Genomic DNA, 10,516 nt, shown 5'->3' on the forward strand with positions numbered 1-10,516 from the left:
CTGTATGAGAGTTGGGTGAGAACACACATTTTACAATAACAAAATACATTGTTTCCTTATTTGTATCTTCTTGATTTGTATGTTTATGTCACTTCTGGAAGACAGTTTGAAGAGTGTTCACATTAATGTTGTATTTTATTCATCTGGAAGTGTGGATTGTAGTCACTTCTGTACAATTGTCAGACGAGAGCACACATTTTACAAAAACAAAATACATTGATTTCTAGTTTTCGCCATCTGGAAGTATACTTTTAGGTTACTTCCGGATGATAGTAAGAAGAGTACAAAAACAAAAAAATATAAATACTTAATTTTTTAGCGTGAAAAAAAAATAAATAATGCAGAAATTTTGCTAAGTTCAGTGATGTTTTGTGTTTTGTTCAGTCATGTTCAGTTTTAATTATTCATCGTAAAACTTAAATGAGTTATTGAATTTAATGTTCATAGAAAAATAGTGTAATTAAAATATTGTGAATCTTAAGTAATAAAAAACAATATGACAGTGTTGTGTTAAAATCAACTGTTAATAAACATTTAAGAAGGTTTTCTTAATTGGCGAAGTGTATTAAATATATACCAAAAAGTATAAGGAAGGATTATATAAATAAAATTAAAAAGTAAGTTGTCATATTAAAATACTATTTTAGGAATATGTTAAAAACTCTAAACGGCTTCCATTTCCATTATTTTTAAAAAAGTCTAATATGTTTAATTAAAAATGTTTTTATATTAAATTTCGACTCTCTCTTAATTCGTTTAGGAGGTATAAGCATTTAAAGACTTTTTCAAGTTGTACATTTCGACTTTCATTTGACGAACATTGCATTTTTAACATATTTAGATTTATTTGAGTTAAATCTTAACTTTCAATATTTTTAAAACTATTTGCGCGTTTAGGTCTGGAATCATTATATTGAAATTAATACTACTGTTTTATACATAAATTATTTTTTGACTTGGGTCACTCGACACGAAATTGCCCATATAAGATATTTAATATTGAAATCAGATAGTTTTAAACCCACCTTTTTTAAATAAATACAATTTTATTAATTTTCATATAGCTTTGGATTTAATTATTCTAATTATAGGTACTTTTTTAGTTATTAACACCAGGTCTTTCTATTACCTATCATATGATACTAATATTCTTAATATTTAGCATGCCGTTCCCAAGTTATTGAACCTAAGTATTAGAAGAGAGCAAACAAAAAATAGTATTGCAATATTAGTGTCAAAAGCAATATCCCGTTTAGGGTCCTTAAGGTGTTTCTATCGTTAGTGACTGTAAATAATTTAAAAAATAATCCATGACTTAGTAATTTCAGATCTTTATAGACGGTTTAATTCCAAGTTATTGAAAAAATGTTCATGAAAGGTATTGTTTTTATTGATTCAAAACAATAAATAAATTAATTAATTAATTTTTAATTATTTTATTTTTTAGAAAGCAGTAGCTAATATTGTACCCCCTATTAAAATACTTCTAACCGAATTAAAATATAAAAAAGGGATCTGGTAAGTTATATATGTCTTATTTCATCACGTGGTTCCATTAAAAATGTCGATTATTTGCAGAAAATGTAAAAAATGGATCTGACCGTTTAAACTTTGGTGGTAAATGTATTGGACATGAGAGAATCCTATTTTTATTGCTTCCTAAAGTATAACTGGTAATTTCAATAAATACAAAAGTATGTATATTCAATATTAATTATAAGATTATTTTGGTTTATTTCGTTGAAGGATTAATGCGTTCCATAATATAACTCTTACAATTTGATGGATTAATCATAAAATTGATGAAGAACTACAAAAATATTTAAGAGTCCAACGTTTTACAATTTTTGGAAGTATACCAGTCAACAGTTGGAATATTAATACAGATTCCCTGAAAATTATCTTATTATAAGGTAATAATTCTAAATCTTTGATACATATGTACATTAGACCGACTCACTCTGTATGGAAAGCAAAAACGTGTTTTTGTTACCCCTCCCAAAATTTACCTTGCTTTGTTTTATGATGATTCCCAAAATATTTTAAGTGACCGCTGGACCAAATTAAAAAAAGGTATTTTGGAATTATTTTTTTTAAATTTTTGTTTGTTTTGAAACAAAATATCCAATATGGGGTATCGTTTAAAAGGTATTTTAAAGTTTAAGAAATGCTGTATAATTTAAAACAAAATAACTAAAAAGGGACTTTTTGTAACCGGTTCAGCTCACGAACGGCCATCGATAGACTAGAAATATTTTGGGCACCATTATAAAACATAACAAAGATTTTTTGAAGCTGGATAAAATATTGAATTTAACATGAAGAATCGTGTTCCCATACGATATTTTCTTTAAAACTGTCCAGCTCACGAATGGACAACACTTAACCGAAAATATTTTGGGTAACATCATATTACATAACAGCGAATATTATTTTTGTGTGTCGGTCTAATGTACATATATTACTTTTTTTAGATTAGTTGTTAAATCAATTATATTTTCTACTATTTTAATTTCAATTAATTCAATAAAAACTATAAAATTTCATTTTATTTAGATTTATTTTTATAGATTTTATTTTGGTGAGTATACAAATAGAAGAGAAAACTCATCTTCTAGAAGACGAGAATACTCATCTTCTAGAAGAAGAGAATACTCATCTTCAAGAAGAAGAGAATACTCTTCTTCTAGAAGAAGAGAAAACTCATCTTCTAGAAGAAGAGAAAACTCATCTTCTAGAAGATAAGATAGGAACACTTCTAGAGGATACTAGGTAGTCACTTCAAGAAGTGACTTCCTAGTCACATCTAGAAGAGTCTTTGGCAATACCTTACTTCCAAGAGTCATCTAGAAGTTTCTTCTGCGGGTCTTCCAGAAGTATCTTCCAAGTTACTATTAGACGTTCCCCAGCTCGGCATCAGTTCTTCCCGACTGGTGACAAGAATTCTTATACTTCCGCAACATCGCTGGCGAGCTTTTAGCACGTTTGGAAGTTTCACACGGGTAACTTCCGCAATAGAAAATGTTTGTAGGGTACATACAAATCAAATCAACATGTCACCCACCACTACCATCACTACTACACACCAATGACAAAGTAAAACACACACCAGCACATTGTCAAGGATATAAAGATGTTCACATGCACTCTCCTTAACTGAATGCTTGTGTATGTTTTTTATTAAAAAAATCAAATTGGAAAAAATGAAGAAAATTTAGTAAAGCCAGCAAAAAAAGGTACAAAATCCATGCATGGAATCATGTCGACATTATGGAAGGTAAAAATAGTAAATGGTGCTACGACATGGATGGTTGATTTGACTGGCTGGCTATGAACCAGGCAATCTCAGGTTTGTTAAGTTTTGTTGCTGTAAGTATGCATTACTACCACTACCATTTTCGTTCTTTTTTTTTTTGTATTTAATTTTGCCGCATCTGTTATGGGGATCATTCAAAATATCGTTAAGGCACGTTAGTGTTATGACAAAATAAATTGCAGTTAAACATAGTGACAATCATACACACACCATATACTCCTTCTATGTGTTCCAGCATTGTAAATAATGCACCAGGCACCAACATATATGTTTAACTATGACAGACACGTTTAGCTGTATGCAGCAATATTGAAAATACGGAAGTTTCTAATGAAGTAAATAATCAAATTGAATTTGAAATCCTTAAACTATACCTCAACAAACAAGGAAATCTAGTTAGAATAAAAATACCTAGATAAAATAAAATATAGTTTATATTTATTTTGATTTTAATTTAAATGGAGGAAACCAGCTTAATGATTATATAACAAACATAAATTATTATCTTAGAATAAATGCGCCATGGGTTGATAAAGAGCGAAAACGAGACTATAACTGCAGCAAGTCATATGAGTGTTATTTCTTAATAATTATACGTCTTGTCGTGTGAATAAGTTACTAAAAGAAATACTATTCTGTAACTGGAATGGAAAACTCGAATTTTAGACTATAGTCTAGTCTATAGTGTAGTCTATAGTCTAGTCTATAGTCTAGTCTATAGTCTAGTCTATAGTCTAGTCTATAGTCTAGTCTATAGTCTAGTCTATAGTCTAGTCTATAGTCTAGTCTATAGTCTAGTCTATAGTCTAGTCTATAGTCTAGTCTATAGTCTAGTCTATAGTCTAGTCTATAGTCTAGTCTATAATCTAGTCTATAGTGTAGTCTATAGTGTAGTTCTATAGTCTAGTCTATAGTCTAGTCCATAGTCTTTAGTCTAGTCTGTAGGTTTAATGCTGAAAATTTTCAGCCTAAAAAGTTTAAAATAGAAAATTTCTACGACATATTGTAAAAATAACTCATACTTACTTATCAATATTTTATCATCCTGAAAATCGCTCAAATACATTTAAGCTGTTTAAATATTTTTCTATAAATTGCTTGCAAAATAAATAAAACTCGTCCTTCCTAGTCAACAAAATTTTTCTTGAACGTTAGACAAACCATCGAAACAAATTCCCCTCAAAAAAACTGCACATAGAAAATGAAATTTTTTATGTGCAAAAAATAATTATTTTAAGCAAATCTTTTTATAATATACTCCAATCCAACAGCCAACAGAAACTGTTTGCGTATATAGACTGAACTGGAGTTAAGTAGTCATTAAGGGATATAATAAACCCGTTATGTTATGGCCAAAGATATAACAGTATTCCCCTGCATACAAAAACATGCAGGAAAAAAGTTGTATTCTATGCTGTAACTAATGCAAACATAAAATCATGTGAATATTTGTACAAACAAATTCGGTTAAATGACCGACCTTCTTTTCCGGCTACGTTGTTTTTCCACATTTTCACCGTAAAATACTGCTAATAAATTTAATGGTTGGCAAAATATAAAAAAATAAAAAAAGTGGATATAACAAAAAGGAAAAGCTTTGGGGGTAAAAATCGACAAAAAAAAATAACTAAGCACGTTAAAAATTTTACTGCATGTGCGGACGTTAAGTGATTCTAATTAATAATGGCGATAAAATAACAAACATATAGAGACATGCATGGAAACACCGCTCACTTGACGTACTTGTACACTTCAACTCACTTTATTTTCATTCATTTTACTCATACTCTGACATGTTTCCCTAACACATATGGGTCACGCAAAGTTTATGCAAAAAAAAAAAAAATAGGAAGGAAAAAAATGAAACTAATGACATATTGGTTAGCTAAGAACAAAGAGAGGGAAATGGAAGAGTGGAATACTTGTTTTTTCATTAAATAACAACTTTTAGTAATTTCAAATATTCATCGTACTCTAGCACTAAGTTGAGTACCCCAGGCGTATGAGTTTTAAACATTTAGTTCTAAAATAATTATACGCCCTGTTGGGGTTGTTTAAACGAAATTTTTATATGTATTGATTTATAGTTAAAAATAATTATATTTTTAGTTACTTATAGATTTTTCTCAATATGTGTAAATATAATGTAAACTTTTAGACCAAAAAGTAACACTTATACAATTACATTTATGTATATTTTATTCATTTAAACACAAATAATCTTCTTAACTTAAATATAAGTAAATTTTACTAAGAATTTAATTGTGTATTTTCTTAAAGCAAACTTAATTAATTAAAAGCAAATCCTTTGTCTGTTTTTGTCTCTAAGTATATTAAAGCCAGCGATCATTCAACTGCAAGTACAATTGTTATTTATACAATAATACTAAACTCCCACTGTGTATCATTGGTTTTTATTTAATTTGAATAGAAAAACACCTACTGTTTTTTACTTACTGTTGGCAAGCTAAACAAAAGAAATAGTATCTAATAAATGAATTCCCAACTAAGTAAAGGAATTAACATATAGCATGGTAAAGTCTTAAGGACGAGGGAGGGTCAAAGGAAATATCACATAAACCCCAACTTGACCTAATGTCACGTTAAATTATACTCTTGTGATAATTATACACAAAACAAATCTAAACACAATATACATTAAATTATTTATTTTCATATATTAAAATATACATTCAACGTATAGTTAAAACAATCACGACAAATTCTATTAGAGCCTATTTTTGTAGTTATATGCGTATATTTATCATTAAGTGTGTAAATGTGATAAAAATTATAAAAAAACAAAATATATTTAAATCGATTTTATTAAACTAATATAAGTTTAAAAAGTAAAACACAAAAAATTATATCGATAGTGAAAAACATAAGTTGATAACAACCAAGATTTATTCTAATATCAGAAAAGGTAACCAATATCCATTATTAATAAAGAGAAATCGATTGTTGTTATAAAATAGTTGACAAATTTTGTTTGTTAAGTGGTGTTAACGTTTAAACAACTACATATATGAGAAAAAATTAGTTTACCGATAATTGGAATATGTTCAAAAGCTTATGTCTATGTCTATAACTGTGTGTGTGTATGTTTGTATGATTTTAATTTTTCATAAGTAAGAAACAATTTGTATGGCATGCATACATATGCATGTATATATAAACAACAAAAACTCTAGCAGCAACAATAATAATAACAACAACATTACCAACAAAAACAAAACTACTAAAGGAAATCCTTCAAAGCATAAAAAATAAAAGTAAAATTGAGAACTAACATTAATTTTTTCTCACCCGTTCAAAAAAACTAAAAATATACATGAAAGGAAAACACAACATATGTATACAGATACACAAACACTCATACATACTCAAATTAAATGAGTAGTTTATTGTGATAAATAGAAAAAAAGCTATGAACGAAAAAATGAGACCAAAAGAGAAACAAACTTAAAGTAAAGAGTTCTTATTTTCTATATGTGTCAATAACATTCCTGCAGAGAGACATTGGTATTGATGTTTTCATGAAAACAGCTGTTTTTCTTGACAGTTTCCCATTCCAGTGTTTTTATTTAGTTACTTTTGAAGTTGTTTTTTATAGTTTTCTGCTTTTGTTTATAGATGAGATTACTATGAAAACTTCAAAGGTAGACAATGTGTTTAATACCTTAATATATGGTCCAAGGGAAATAAGAATCGATTTTTATAATTTCGAATAGAAAAAATCGAAATGTATACAGTATGAAGGAATATGATTAGACTATGACTAGACTATGACTAGACTATGACTAGACTATGACTAGACTATGACTAGACTATGACTAGACTATGACTAGACTATGACTAGACTATGACTAGACTATGACTAGACTATGACTAGACTATGACTAGACTATGACTAGACTATGACTAGACTATGACTAGACTATGACTAGACTATGACTAGACTATGACTAGACTATGACTAGACTATGACTAGACTATGACTAGACTATGACTAGACTATGACTAGACTATGACTAGACTATGACTAGACTATGACTAGACTATGACTAGACTATGACTAGACTATGACTAGACTATGACTAGACTATGACTAGACTATGACTAGACTATGACTAGACTATGACTAGACTATGACTAGACTATGACTAGACTATGACTAGACTATGACTAGACTATGACTAGACTATGACTAGACTATGACTAGACTATGACTAGACTATGACTAGACTATGACTAGACTATGACTAGACTATGACTAGACTATGACTAGACTATGACTAGACTATGACTAGACTATGACTAGACTATGACTAGACTATGACTAGACTATGACTAGACTATGACTAGACTATGACTAGACTATGACTAGACTATGACTAGACTATGACTAGACTATGACTAGACTATGACTAGACTATGACTAGACTTGACTAGACTATGACTAGACTATGACTAGACTATGACTAGACTATGACTAGACTATGACTAGACTATGACTAGACTATGACTAGACTATGACTAGACTATGACTAGACTATGACTAGACTATGACTAGACTATGACTAGACTATGACTAGACTATGACTAGACTATGACTAGACTATGACTAGACTATGACTAGACTATGACTAGACTATGACTAGACTATGACTAGACTATGACTAGACTATGACTAGACTATGACTAGACTATGACTAGACTATGACTAGACTATGACTAGACTATGACTAGACTATGACTAGACTATGACTAGACTATGACTAGACTATGACTAGACTATGACTAGACTATGGACTAGACTATGACTAGACTATGACTAGACTATGACTAGACTATGACTAGACTATGACTAGACTCTGACTAGACTATGACTAGACTATGACTAGACTACTGGACTAGACTATGACTAGACTATGACTTGAATATGACTGGACTATGAAAATCAATATTTCACTAGACAATTTATATGTTTTTTAATAATATTTAAGATTGTTATTTTTAGAGATACTTTAAGTAGATTAGGTAAACTCAAAACTTTTGTTAGTTGAACCTATACTAGCTACCTATTATAGCTATTATACTTATTATAGAGTTGTCGATTTGAAACTTTCTTCTGTTACTCTATTAAGAGCAATTTTTAAACATTTACCTTTTGGCTTTAATTAAAGAGTAAAAAAAGTTATGAATTTTTTAAATTCCACAGACAAAAAATGCACTAGATTTCAAACCATATAATGGCTACATTCTCTTATAACAAAATTTTTACTCTTAACTCAACTTACATTAGTAGTAGTAGTTTTCACTCTTAAACATTTATGGTGTGTGTTTAGGCGCAGGACTATCTTATCTATGTTATACTATATGAGTTGAGTAGAAAAATCATACATGATTGGATTTTAACACAATTTAGCAAATTTTATTTCCTAATTTTTGCTTACCATATCTACCACACTACCACACACCACGGGAGGGTTTGTGTGAGAATTTAGGGGGTCATGTGTGTGTGTTGACGATTATTAAGCATGGTAAGCATTAAATATTTGACAGACTAGAAACTACTCTGGTAGTTTTATATACATGTGAGTATAAACTTTTTATTTTTGTTAAATAAGGTTTACATACTAATATACGACTTTACAAATGCACTTACATGTGTATGTAAGTATAAACAAATAAGTGTTATAGATATTTGTTTATCTTAACAAACTTATGCAGTATAGAATTATCTATACTTTTATGCATAAACACATTTACATATGTTTGTATGTCTAAGCATATAGGAGATTAGTATATGTATGTATATGTGCAACATTTGCTGCAAACGTGTGTTTATCTATAGAGCAGACTTTTAGAAACAAACATACGCTCCCAGTGCGTCGATTTTAGTAGAAGAAGCAACGACATGGAAAGACAATTGCATTTGGGCTTTTGGTGTTTGTGTCACAGAAAACCACACATACATATTATAATATATTTCTTACACATTGTTAGTTGCTCTTACATTCAACTTTTGTACGTAGACTTGTTTAAAGTTTTAATATTTTTTTTAGTTTTTTATTCTTTTGTTTTAGTAGTATCTTTCCACATTGACTTATTTGTCGGCAAATTCCATACAGTACCTAGTCATTGTTTTACTTTTTTTCTTGCTGTTTGCCAACTTAATAAGCCCCCTCTACGCCCAAAATAAGCAAACAAAGTAAACCAAACACCGAACCATAGAACCAGCCATCCAGCCATCCATTCAGTCAACTACAAGTCACACAGCCAGCCAGTCAGCCAACTTTATACTCTCATGCAACCATTTAGGACATCATTGTTTACTTACAGCACTCATACAAACAATGTAACAGACATACATACATTTCGAATACAAATGGCTACAGCACACAACAGGCCTGCTATCAAAATCCAGAAACTAACCAACAACCAACTCTGTTAGACAATTCTGTCTACCATTGTCTTCGGGCATTAAGTTGTCTGACATGAATTATTATTCTCTGCGGTTAATTGATAATGTCGAATTAGCGTCCTTTTCTTAATTTTTGTTTCTTCTGTTTGTTTCAGTTTCTATTTATGTTTTTTTGTTGAACAGACCAGACTGTTGTTACCTTAAGGTTCTCTTCTTTTCCTTATTTTTTTTTTGTATTTTTTAAACAAACTTGTCTCATCTAAGACAAAAAGTCTGTTTTGTTGTTTTAAATATAAAAGAAAAAATCATATGACTTTCATGTTGTAATAGGATTCCAGCATTTTTTCTATTTCCTATTATTTTACATAATGAAAGTTACACATTGATCTTAATCTTAGACCAAGATGTCATTTATTTCTTTGACAAATTTGTCACTGATAAGCCAAGATGTTTTGTATATTTTTACCAACTATACCAGGCAAGCTTCGCTACTAAATGGTAAAAATGGGTTTATAATACCAATTCATATTCAAAAAAAGTTTCGAGATATATTTCTATTGCCTTTTTTTGCTTTTAAAAACCAATTATAGAAATATAGAGTAGCAAATTTTTACTGCCTTTTTCAACATCAATAGACAACAAACACACATTAATTTTAAAATTTATATAGATTTTTTATTTCCAGTTATTCGCCTCTACAGGCTGTATATTAGAAATTTACATTTTAGGTTGCTTAAACTTTTATGGTTTGCGTTTTTTTCTTCTTCTTA

Source organism: Lucilia sericata, unplaced genomic scaffold (assembly GCF_015586225.1).
Source record: "Lucilia sericata isolate MDLA Ls3-8-SP2 unplaced genomic scaffold, ASM1558622v1 Contig000523F_arrow, whole genome shotgun sequence".
Lineage (NCBI taxonomy): Eukaryota > Metazoa > Arthropoda > Insecta > Diptera > Calliphoridae > Lucilia > Lucilia sericata.